Below are 12,637 nucleotides of genomic sequence, written 5' to 3'. Positions count from 1 at the left end.
GCCTGTATTGCACATAAAATGTAGGGTTTGTAGAGTTTCTTGGCGTTGAAGGAAAAGAGACACTGCAAGACATCAGTTGTGCTTTCCCCAAATCACAGACATAAATGATCAAGTATAGGCTTTTATTGTTCTCATTTGAGCCCTGTTTATTCTGTTAAGTCATGCAAGGAAGGGAGGATTCACTGGAAATGGACAAAAATTCATAGTAGGAATCTTCACCTGGATCCCTAAATTTATTTATTATAGCTGAAATTATTTGAGGAGAAACGGGATTTGGCAATAACATTTTCAGGTAACAGTAAAATAAAATTGTAAATGATATATAAAATAATACCAAGAATATAACTAGCTATGAACTTAAAGTCAAATAAATCCCAGTGACAAGGCCTGATTGCTTTAGGTGATGAATTATACATATAGTTAAAGAAGGAAATGCTACAAAAACCAATAATGTTTTATGAAGTTTAATGATCCTGGTGACAGATGGTTGACTAAAATCTGATACTGTGGCAGGAGATGCTGAATAAGTCCTGTTGTGAGACCATTTAAAGATTAATCAAGTAATCCCGTGGGAGTTTTTTAATCCAACAAATCATGCACATGTTAAATCAAGGCTATTCATCATAGCGTTGCAGATTCCTCTAAATCTAATTACATCAAGTGGTCCTGCTCATTATCGTTTGCACCATTTCCCACAAAGATACTGATGCAAACATTGTGATTAGAGGAGCACCTTGGTTCAAACTGTGTACCAAAGCAGTGAGGATTCATTTGTGTCATCAAACATTTGAAAGCTTTTTAAAAATGAATTTTAAAAAATGGCAGACTGGGTTGGATGATGGTAGTCAGTTTACGTCACACTGTCGCTAATGTTTGCTGTTTTATGTTAGCTTGTGTCTTTTGTGTTGAACTGGCTACAAGACAATACTGCCCCTGCCCTCCCAGTTTAAAATCTATATATCTCACTGCATTGGATTTCTTTTGCAAACTGTTTTGTAAGTAGCTCAAGCGTAAGCGAGTAGCCCAGGGCGGACAAACCAAATACTGACTTTATCATCACGTCTGAAAGGGGTGTGGTGAGGTAAGGACATTAAGTTGGATGCATTCTGCAGCGTCACCACTAGATGTCACTCATTCGCACACAGGGGTCCTTTAAATATTACCCCAGTTATGTTGCTGAAGTCAGCTCTGTTGACATTTTATGGGCTGTTGCTGAACTGTGTTAATCTGAGAGGTGTTTGAAAACTTAAGTCAACCCTCTTATTTACAGTAACTGGGGTGATTTTATAGTAAAACAACCAACCAGGATCATGTCAGTGAGTCAGAAGGCTAGGATGCTGGGTTTGCCACATTGCTACTGACAGCTCCCTGCTACTAAAAGACAGAACACATGGCATCAGGATGCAAGAGATCCCAGAGGAGTAGTTGGTTAGCAACACTCAGATCCAAGCCTCTACCTTGACAACCGGACAGTTGTTTGATCTCACTGCTGACAACTATCACCTCAGACAGATACTCTTATCAGTGCCAACCAGAGAGAAGCTCTTGACCGTGTTTGGTGGCATGCAGGAATGTGTCCAGTGGTCCCGGAGCCCCCGGGGGAATTAGTTACTGAATTGGAAATTTGTGTTGTTGTGGAAATTGGAACATTTTTTGCTGGTGTTTGGCGGGGTTTGCCTCACCTGTCTGACTGGATCAGTGTTTGACCGACAGAGGGGTTAAACAGAGTGGGACAGGGCTTTTTCTCTGGAGACTTTACTGGCATCTCCACACACAATGTCAGAAGTTTAATCAGATTTTCTTTTTTTTCTTCAAAAATTTGGGTAGAGATGCATCTTCAATCCATCAGAGTTGCATCTGGATTCTGAATTCAAAACATTTTGAGGGACAAACTGTGGTAATTGAAGGGGCCTGCTGCAAACAAAAAAAAAGAGCTACTAAGTAATAACTAGGTTAACGTTGTGGAACATTGTGAAGAAGCCAAAGGATATCGAATTTACAATGACAAGAAACACACCCTCCAATTTGAGAAGCTAAAACCTGCAAATGTTAACCTCCTGAAACCCTGTGTCCTCATATGGGGACATTAAGTTTTAGGTTTGTGGCAACTTGTTCTGCTTCATTTAGACTTGTTGTCCTCATAAGTGGACACTTTTTTCTAGTGGTAGCAAAGGGTCAATATATTAATTCATTCTGAAGCCGATCATGGGACAAAAGTGTCGAAGGTACAAAACTCCATCAAAGCGTACGGTTAAAACTTGTTTATTTATGCTCTTTAACTTTTGTAGTTTGATATGACGTGCACATTTAACAAATTCTATCAATAACGAGCATCAACATCTCTAATTAGCAAGTACTCATTTGAGGACATTGGGACATAATTGCTTGTAATCCTGTTTTTGCACAGCACAACATTTGTTTTCCCCCAAAACTACTTCCTGTGCAAAGAGGATGTTTTAAGAGGTTTTTTATACTTCTTAGGTTCTACTAATCCCAAATATCTTGGAGAAATGAAAAATGCATTGCAAACAAAACTTTGGGTCTCAGGAGGTTAAATAATCAGTTAAATTGTAAGCTATGTTGTGATTGTAAAGTGTGTTATTAATCAGCTAATCATTATCAAAGTAGTGAGCTCTCATTGGATTGATTTGGGCTTTTGTGCAGTTGAATTCAGAGTGAGTTTTTTAAACATGAAACTACAAAACGAATCTGTTGCTCAACCTTATTAAAGTTTAATGGATCTGCTGTGACTTAAGGAGATAAAACCATAAAGGATGTGAAAGTTGTCTGTGTGTAGTGAACAGTATAGACAAACCCTCCTTCATGCCACCTAAGATTCCTGAACATCAGTTGTGTTATTTGAAAATGGAAAAGCAGGTGGAGCAGACATGTGATACAGAAGCAGAGAGCTAGCAAACCACCTGTCATTTAAAGTAGTGACCAAAATTGAGTTTTGGCACCAGTTTATTTCTGCTGTCTATGCTCACTTTTGGAGCTAGCCCCAAGTGGCCGTTTTAGGAACTGCAGTCTTTGCCACTTTATTATTCAGCCCTGGAGGTTCATGTTCGGTTGAGGCCTCTCCTGCAAGCTAAATACTTAACATACAGACATAAGAGCGGCTTCAATTCTGTCATCTTCTCTTCCCAACAAGTATTAAAGATCTGTTTTATGTTAGACTTTTCTCTGAAAGAAGTGACATGATCATATGTGGCTGTATTGATTCGGTTCCATCTCCTTCTGAATGGAAGAGCACCAGCATTAGAAAGCTACCCCTGCTTATTCATGCCTCTTCTCATGAGTCTATAGGGATGTGCGTATTTTTAGAATCGATCTTCGCATCAAAATATCGATACCAAGAAATGCACCGAAGCTGTAATCAATTCTAAAAAAGTAAAAAGCGTTAAGAGACAGACCTCTGTGGTGGACGCCCTTAAAGCAATATTCAGGTATATAGTGAAAGTACATCACAGTGACCATCACGGGCATGTACATATAGATCATGTCAACACGCTGTTGTTTCTTAACAAAAACATTTAAATTGGAAGTGACAGAGAACGTAGAATGAGACCTTTGGTCAAAGTTCAGGTTCTGTCAAATTCTAACCTGAAGACCGCTCTGTCTGGTCCAAAAAGAACTATATCGAAGTCCGAGAGACTGTACTTATTTTAATTTTTTGTTTGACAGAGTATGTTTTTAGTTGATTTGCTCAGATTGTCTTTAATTGTTCTTACTAAAGAGAAGTGGCAGCTTATTTAATTCTATACATATACAATACATTTTTTCATAATTACATTCACAAATGTTCATTGTAAAAGTCATCATTTTCATATACAAAAGTAGACATCTAAAAGTATCGATATCTGTATCAGTATCAGGACATTAGGCCTTGGTATTACTTGGTATCGGATCGAAAGGAAAAAAAGCGGTATTGCACATCCCTGGTCCAGGTGGAAATGTGCTGAACCACAGCACCAGGAGATGTGATACTGATACAGCTGAACTGGTTCTGCTCATTTCTGCGCTGTACCGGGCAGCAAGCTACACCATCTGAAATGCGAAGGGGTTGTATTTGTTTACTAGCTGTCTTGGCGGAATAGAAGGTGTGAAAACAGCAAATATTGATACAGCGTCTAAATGAATAAAGCGTGTGTGCTTTATAAACACAGTGGTGGGAGTGTGATTGATACGAGTGAGGCTTTAAATTGGGCCGGTGTACAGCAGTGTACATATGATTATCTGACATGGAGGCATAATGAGGAAACGTTGAGAAGAAGCACAATAAGCGCAACAGCTGCAGAGGCAGGAGGTGTCAGTATAATCCACAGCAGGTTATATAGCGCGTTACACAAGCTCCATTAAGACAGACATCAGCGCTGACGCTGTAATAATGTCACGCTGCACATATCAAGACGTCAAGTCAGCCGGTGAGGATTACCTTTACACTGAATTCACCCACACAAAGCGGGTTATAAATGCACGGCCCACAACCTAAGCATGGCTGTAATTAGCTGATTGCATCTATTAGAAAAAAAAGAAAAAAAAACACGTCTTTGACCACTTGATGTGTTTATTCGTCACAACACGAGTGCCACTTTACATTCTGCTGCGTTTGGGTGAATCTGCTCAGTGGGAGCTCAGGCCACCGTTCATGTGAACAATACTCTGCTGTTCATTCCCGGCCAGATTCCCCCACCTCTCTGAGCAGTGCAGAGAGGGACCTCATTAAGGCGCCGTGCAGCTTTTCAGCCAACCACAGAGGGCTGCTTAAGGATTGCACCTGCTCCAGAGCCAGCTACGGTTTTAATGAGGGAAAACTGCAACGTGTTTTTCAAGTAAATGGCTCCTCGGGTTTCTTTTTGGTTGTTAAGATCACCACGGTGAGGCAAAATACGAGTAATCATCAAGCCCTTCTGGTGGCTACAAATTAATTCGATTTAGGACAGTGATAAATGCAATAATTAGATAACAATGAGTGGTTCCTTAAATTTCACCCAAGCCTCTCAGCGTGCTTAAATCTACCGCCTCAATATTCATGGCGCTCTGTCTGCAGAAAGGGAGCACAAGAAAAAAGTTTAAAAGTCTCTGCACGGCTACAAAAAAAATCCATTTATTATTTATAACTTTTAAAAAATGCAGAATATAGTGACAAAAACTGCTTAAATCCTATTTCCTGCTTTTCATTTGTGAGCAATTTCTACTTTTCATTGTCATATATCATACAACGACAAAATAAGACATTTTAGCTTTGTGATTAGTGATTTTGAATGATAAGAATCAAAAAATAAATCGATTAGTCAGTGAATTCAGGAACTATGATGCAGCTACAATCAAATTAAGTGGAAATGCAATACCTGTTTAAATTGCTTGTTAACAGCTAGGTTGATGGCTTTGTGAGGATTCTTTTTTACAAAGCAGTGAGCTTAGCTAAAAGCTAAGCTCATTAACAAGACTCTTAACACGCATTTCAATAAGTTCTCATGACACACATGACATTTCTCACGCCGGAAAATTATAAAACTCGCCGCACATGTACTTTAAAAGAGTGGTCTATGAATAGATGAAGACCGGCTGCTCTGCTTAAATCAGCGACCAATCAGAAAATATCAGCGGCCAATCAGCCAATTAGAAAGCAGTATTTGTCGTTGCCAGGTGAAATAGGCGCGCCCTAACCGTCAAAGGTGAACTGGAAGTGGAAGTCCGTGATCTGGTAATCATTTCGTCACTTATTTTATTATTATTATTATTATTATTATTATTATTATTATTATTATTATTAAAAAATCTCACTCTAAGCTATCTTAAAATTACAGTGCTAACATGCCAGTGAATATGCTAACCCATGTTTAGCGTGCTAGCATGCTAACATTTGCTAATTACACCAAATAATATAAAGTACAGCTGAGAAGCAACATTTTTGAAGCGTTTGCTATGCTACCAAGCTTTGAGCTAAAGGCTAACGTTATGACGCTTAGATATTTGATATTTGTCACGTGCACAGTTATACATAGTACAATCCACAGTGAAATGTATTTTTGTACCTGTAGCCAGTAGTAAAAAGGTAATGTTACTACAGTAGAAATACATCACACAAGATAACCATATCATGTTTTAAAGCAGCTGTGTTAATAAAACGTAGTATTGTAGTGGTGTTTGAGTCCAGTTAAGGCTCAGAGTTGAGCAGACGGTTGGCGTTGGGATAGAAACTCTTCTTCAGCCTCTCAGTCTTTGTCCTCCGACAGAGGAGATGCCAACCTGATGGCAGCAGGGAGCAGAGACAGTGTCTGAGGAGGCTCGTCTGTGTCAGGATCTTCTTGGCCCTTAACCTGCAGCATTTTGTATAAACGTCCCGCAAGTTGGGGAGGTGGTTTCTGATGGTTCGTTCTGCTAGACGGAGTCTCCAGCTTATATCCTTAAAGCGATAATGATGCTATGGTGTAAGATACAGTGTAAGATATGTTTATCCATGTCAGTGTATGCACTTTGAAGTCACAGCCAGCAAAGTCTCCGTGGTTACGGCCACTGGGTGGAAGAAAGTGACAGGTGAACATGGAGATCAGCAGAATTAGTTTGAAAAATAGGCTTTAACAGCATCTAAATTGTAAAATGTTGTTGCCCTCGGTGGCAGCGACGTCTCTATAGTTAGTTAGCATTCTAACATGTGCTGAATGTGTATAAATGTGAAATAATGAAACCCGTAGATTTTGAGACATTGATTATGACATGTTAGCATGATGATAGCGCTGTATAGCTACTGCTTTACTGAGCTCTTTACATTGAAATTGTCTTTAAATTGCATATTTTGTCCAGAAATTTCAGTTACAAGACAGAAAAACAGTCAACATGTCTATTTGTTTTACTTCAGTGAATAGTTTAGTAACTAACGATATATATTTTATTACTTTACATATAATTTCGGCCACTGTTAATGGACAAAAAAAAAAGGATTTTCCTAATGTTTATTATTTAAACTAATAACCTAAAGTTTGTTTAAGTGACCCCTTTTATCATAACCTTACCTTTGTTAATACGGTATTTTATGTGTGCATTAATAGCTTTGACTGTGTTAAGCTCTACTAAGAACAAACCTTAAATATGGAAAGCATATGACATTTGTATTTACACTGTTTTGTTTGAAGCTGCTTTACAACCATTCACCTTTACAAAGCAAGTGACATCAGATGACAGAAATATAGTTTCTTAAAGCGAAGTTTACACTAAATCTAATGTATTCCTTTTATTGATACGGACACATGCATTTTTTTGCCAAGACATTTACTGTTAGCATATATTCTTCTTCTCACAATAGACCCACAATAGTAATTTAAAAAAGTACTAATCATTAGTAGTTTAATGATTTTGACAGCTTATATTTCTAAGTATCTCATCTCAATTGCTGCAGTGCTACTTACCACAACTATATACCTTTATGAGCCATTCTCACACAACGTTTAGACCAAAGGACACACTAATAGATTCTTTTTTTTTAAATAAACATTTTAACATTTAAATCATCTCCCTGTATCCTGCTAATGTGTCGCGTAAGCCACAAATTGACCACTTATTGAGCTCTGACAAGCAACCCGATCCTTCATCCATGAGTTAGAGTCACTCGGTATCGCACGGTGCTTTGAATGAGACGATGACAGTGACCCGGTAAACTGATCCTGCTCTTGTGTGAGGACTCTATGATGGATGCAAGACCTGGGTTCACCTTGTGTTTCTTTTATGTTTGCTTTATTTATTTTTTTTTTCCTGCAGATGAACAGCAAACACGACGCTCCTTCACTTAGCTCAAAGACACGGCGCCACCAGCTGTGGAGGTTTCGCTGCTCCTCTCATCAACCTCAGCCATTTATTAGCCTCCCACAGGATTCATGCTCCGGCGCTAACAGCCAGTGTAATTACGGATATGAAAAATTAGAGTAAGAAGACGGTATGCAGTTGTAGAAAATATGATAATGAGGCCTATTTCCAGTTTAAAGGGAATGATCGGAGCGCCGGTCGAAATCATAACAGTTAAATGAGCTGGAGATCAGTCTATTGCATCAACCATTGGTGGGATTTCGCACACTAATAGGATCATAATGAAAGAAGTAGTTCTTGTTTTGTCATTGCCATGCACGTGTTTTTTAGAAAGGGTTGTGTATAATTCTCCTGGAAAAAGAGAAGAAAGGAGATACTGTTGGCTTCCGAACACAAGCGTGGGTGACTCTTAATTGAGTGGAAAGAACTCTCCTCGTCAGACAGGGGAATTTGCGCGAGAAAAAAATAATTAAAAAATCAAATAAACACTGAGAGAAGCTCAACAGCTGCTCAAAATATCTTTTTCATAAGTCCACAGATTGCCCCCCAAAAAAATACAAAATCTCTTTCCTGCCTCCCGTCGTGGCCGAGTACAAGGAAGCCTCTTGTTGTGATAGGACACTGCATGTAGATTAATGCGTTTCATAATGGAGTCTGGCTGCGCCTACTACATCAGCGTGTTAACACACACACCGGGAGCAGCAGTGACGGCCCGAATTCAATCTTTTTTAACTTCTCTGTGAGTTGCTGAAATGTCGGCCTGAATAATTAGCTGTTCCAAGGTTCTTCCTCTGGCTCTGTTGTTCATGCATTATTTATAGTGGCATCTGCCTGAGAGTTGTCTCTGTGCCGGTGAAGCTCCTCTACGCCTTGCTGCAGGCTGCACACGATAAATGTGTGCCTGTCTTCCCTCACGGCAGGCAAGGAGGCACACCCGGCATCAATCCAGATGTTTTTTGACAACATCATCGATTCCTGCGAGTCTATATTGGTATACAGCTAATGGTTGGGTTTTTATTATTTACAATCCGTCCCTGCGATCAGTTCAGTAATTGTCGTGACGCTTCATTCAAAATCACAAATTCAATCTCACCATGTGACTTAAAGAAAAGTATAGGAATCTTTAAAGGAGCTTCACCTTTACAAACTTATTAGAATTCATGCAACATGTCAAGCTATTTCAGTCATTAAAATCCCTGCAGCCATGCTGGTAGCCTGACTAAAAAGCAGACAAATAATGCAGCCTAATTAAAAGGAATGTGTGCTTACAGCCGTTTAAAGTCCTTTGGACCATTTAACCGGTGCCAGTCTGAAAAAAAAAAATCTGCGCAGGCAGACCTGAATATTTATGCGAGATCCAGGCTCATTAAAACCCGTGGATTGATGTTACAAGCCGGTTTTATGTTTGCTTATGTAAATTTAAGCCCTTATTCCAGTTTTCAGAAACCAGAATTGTGCTTTTACCCCACAAAGGAAGTGAAATGTTGTTGTTTATGTTGTTAAATGTCATATCCCGAGTATGATAAGAAATGTGATATAACTCAGAACTGTTACGCGGTCTGTTAAAAAACAAAGAAACACTCACTGTGGCTGAAGTGTATTTCGCAGGTTGGCGAAATAAAATAAAACATATACGTCACTGCAGACACGAGGAGCGCGGCGATAAGAACGCCACCTGTATTTATTGTCTCCTGGAAATTCTGTTTATCTGTTTTCCCTGCATCGACCTTTATTGTTGTTGTTCACGGATTAAACACTTTAGCAGATGCTTTACCTGCGATTATGGAGCAGCAGCCACGGGGACCTGTTATTTCAGTAGGAATGATTAAACCTGAGAGGGGAAAAAAAAAAAATAAAAGCCTGCAAACACAGCCGTGCATGTCCCAGTCAGGTGGAAATGTTACGAGGCTGCAGAAAGGAGCTGCGCCGAATACATTTTGTGACTCAGGTGTTTTTGATATTTTTTGATAGATGCGCGTTTGCGGCCGCCGTTATTGTTTGGAATCGTCTGGGGCCGAGCTCTGCTAAACGCACGGACCGAGCGAAAGCAGGCGTGTCTCTTATATTCTGTAACAATAGGTGTAATAATGCAGGGTGCTCGGGTTCAACCTGGCATTGATAGATGCTTCGCTTCGGGCCACGAATCACTCACTGTTGAAACAGCGGGGCAAGTACTGTACAATTAGGCCAGGCGGCTGCAGAAACTTTGAGGACATGCTCTTGCCTGGGGAGAATCGGGCTTCTTTTATTGTCTTCTGCGTGTTTGAGTTTCGTGTCGGACGAGACAGGCCCGACAGTCCCCGGGGTTCGTACGGAGGAGGAGCAGGCAGGGAAAGCCGAGCCTCCTCTCTCTATACTAACACAGCACGAGGGAGGTGTCAAGGACATGCTTTGAAAGGACTGCGATCCTGTCTGTGAACAAGCTGCATTTAGTATGTGTGGCATGTGGTGGATATATTTGTTTGTGTGTGTGTGCGTGTGTGTGGGAGAGCGACAGAGTCGGGGACTGTTAATTTGCCGCGCTGGCAGGGTAATGGATACACACTACAAAGTCATATTGAAATGACCTTAATCAAGCAAATCATAAAGCAGGGATAGGGCGGCGAGCTAAAGCACTAATAGCTTTTTTCTCAGTTGAAAGAACCCAGCAGAATCTCATTTGTGCGTGATATAGTCCCTCCAAAGCCATAACGTGACATCTCAATGTGCCTCCCAGTTTTACTGTAATATCCCACTGCCACTGCAGGAGATTAGAATTATCAGCAGCCACAACAACCCAATTTGTTCTCATTGCCACGGCAGACGGGAGGAATTAAATGTAATCAGCCAGCTAGCATATTTAACTTAGCTACCCCTGTGAGCTGTCTCATGCCGCATTTTAACTGGGACGCTTATCATCATTATCTTCTCCTAAGCACGCCGCTGGTTTCTCAACTCATGTGTCTGACAGTTGTAATAAAAAAAAACAAAAAAAACAAGCTCCGGACTTGTCACTGGAATCCTAATTAATTTAAGCAGCAGGCACGGTGGTTAAAGAATTTATGTCATTTAATAATGACATGTAAAGGGAGCTGATTCACACTTAACCCGTCTGTGGTTTTCATCTCCAAATCAATAGGTTCTTACTGGAGGCTATAAATTAAAAATAATGAGTTCCTTCTCTTAATAACTCTCTGTTGTGCTCCAAAAACAGCTGGGCACTGTAGTTTATAATGAACATAACTCAGACAGGAGTTCACGGTGTGTTTGTCGGGGACTATTTTCAGCTGCACATTAATACACATTTGGCACGCTAGTGAGAATTTACAGCTGCAGGATGGTGCATGTTAACCTTATTCAGACCTCTGAAAAAGCTTGGTGGCATGTTTTCCTTGTGTGGGTTTCCTCCAGGCGATGCAGCTTCCTCCCACAGTCCGAAGACCAATTAGGTGATTCTGCATTGGCTGTAGGCATGTGACTGTTGATGAGGGTCTGGCGACCTATCCAGGATGTACTCTGGCCCAATGCCAGTGGAGCTTTTTCCAGTTCATTTAAAATATCTCCAGTTTTATGATCGCTGATGGTTGTTGGTAAAGGATCTGGCGCAACAAGCGGACAGTCAGACGTTTGCCTGCGTCGGCCGGTTGGTGAGCATCTGTGGCCAAGTTTTTTGCGATGCGTCACGCATCTTTACCACTAACCGAACCCCTGATTCATCCCCCGCACCAGGCTGAAGAGCTTCAGGGATACAGCCTTCAGTGTGGCCACACCAACCCCATGGAACTCCTTCCCTCCCTACGTTCCGACCGATATCCGCAATGCCCTGACCCTGGACACCTTCAAATCATCTCTGAAGACCAATCTTTTCACCATGGCCTGTCCCCTTTATTCTTAGGCCACATTTACACATATCGCCTCACCCCTTGCCAATCTAGACCCCCACGTCCCATAACAACAACAATAATGGTGTACTACAGGCTTGTGACAGTGTCGCATCAGGTTTTGACCCTTGTTGGGTGGCTAGGGCAATATATATTGTTGCTTCACCACTACAACGACTTAAAAGGGATTACGGACTATATGTTTGTATGTGGCGTGCAGGGTTGATGAGCATGCTCTGCCTCTGTAGCAGTAGCAGCACCTCGCATAGGCCTTGGATATGTACTACGGCCTTTCTACAACTAGATGCGGTTTGCATCGGATCGACACTTACGGAGAAATTCTTAAAACAACGCCAAGGAAAACTGGAGCAAAAAAAAATTGTTTTGGTACATATGAACGTGGCCTTAGTTGGCCTTCCCTCTGTCTGTTTGTCTTCACACCTCCTTCCCCTATCCGTTCCCTACGCTTATGTAAAGCACCTTGGGTACCTTGAAAGGCACTATAGAAATTCAAGTTCTTCAACTTCCCTGTCTGTAGTGTTTGGACACTCAAGGGATTACCTGCTCATCTTAGGGAACCAGTGAACAAGAAGAGAAATGGAAGTTAACAAGGCACCAAAGGGGGAAAAGACGGCTTTTCTTATTTTTTCCTTCATCTGTCTCAACATCACTAATATTTGAACTAGAGGTTACACAACTTGAAGCTTTCATAAAGTTGGCTGTAACGTGATGAAAATCTTGTCGATTCTGACTAGTTTCTGATGGCTTCACTAATTCCAACAATCAAATCTATATTTTTGACCTGAACACACAGAACAGACAGCTCATGTGCTGCATACTATGAGCTGCAGATATGTATAGCCTGTATAAAAACAGGCTGCAACATCCTAGAATAACAGAATCCGAAAAAGGTCCTCGGGCTTTATGGGTCAGGCAGAACATTTACATATTGTTTACGAAGAAAAATTAGAAAG

At 40.7% G+C, this 12,637-nt stretch overlaps 1 protein-coding gene across 3 annotated transcripts in view; it reads left to right on the top strand.

The window, feature by feature from the left end:
* LOC125021993 (testican-2-like) overlaps positions 1–12,637 on the top strand; it is a 47,171-nt gene that overhangs the window by 1,073 nt on the left and 33,461 nt on the right. The gene's annotated exons all lie outside the window — the stretch shown is intronic.

This window comes from Mugil cephalus, chromosome 16 (assembly GCF_022458985.1).
Source record: "Mugil cephalus isolate CIBA_MC_2020 chromosome 16, CIBA_Mcephalus_1.1, whole genome shotgun sequence".
NCBI classification, from domain to species: domain Eukaryota; kingdom Metazoa; phylum Chordata; class Actinopteri; order Mugiliformes; family Mugilidae; genus Mugil; species Mugil cephalus.
This window is presented reverse-complemented; position numbering and strand designations above follow the sequence as displayed.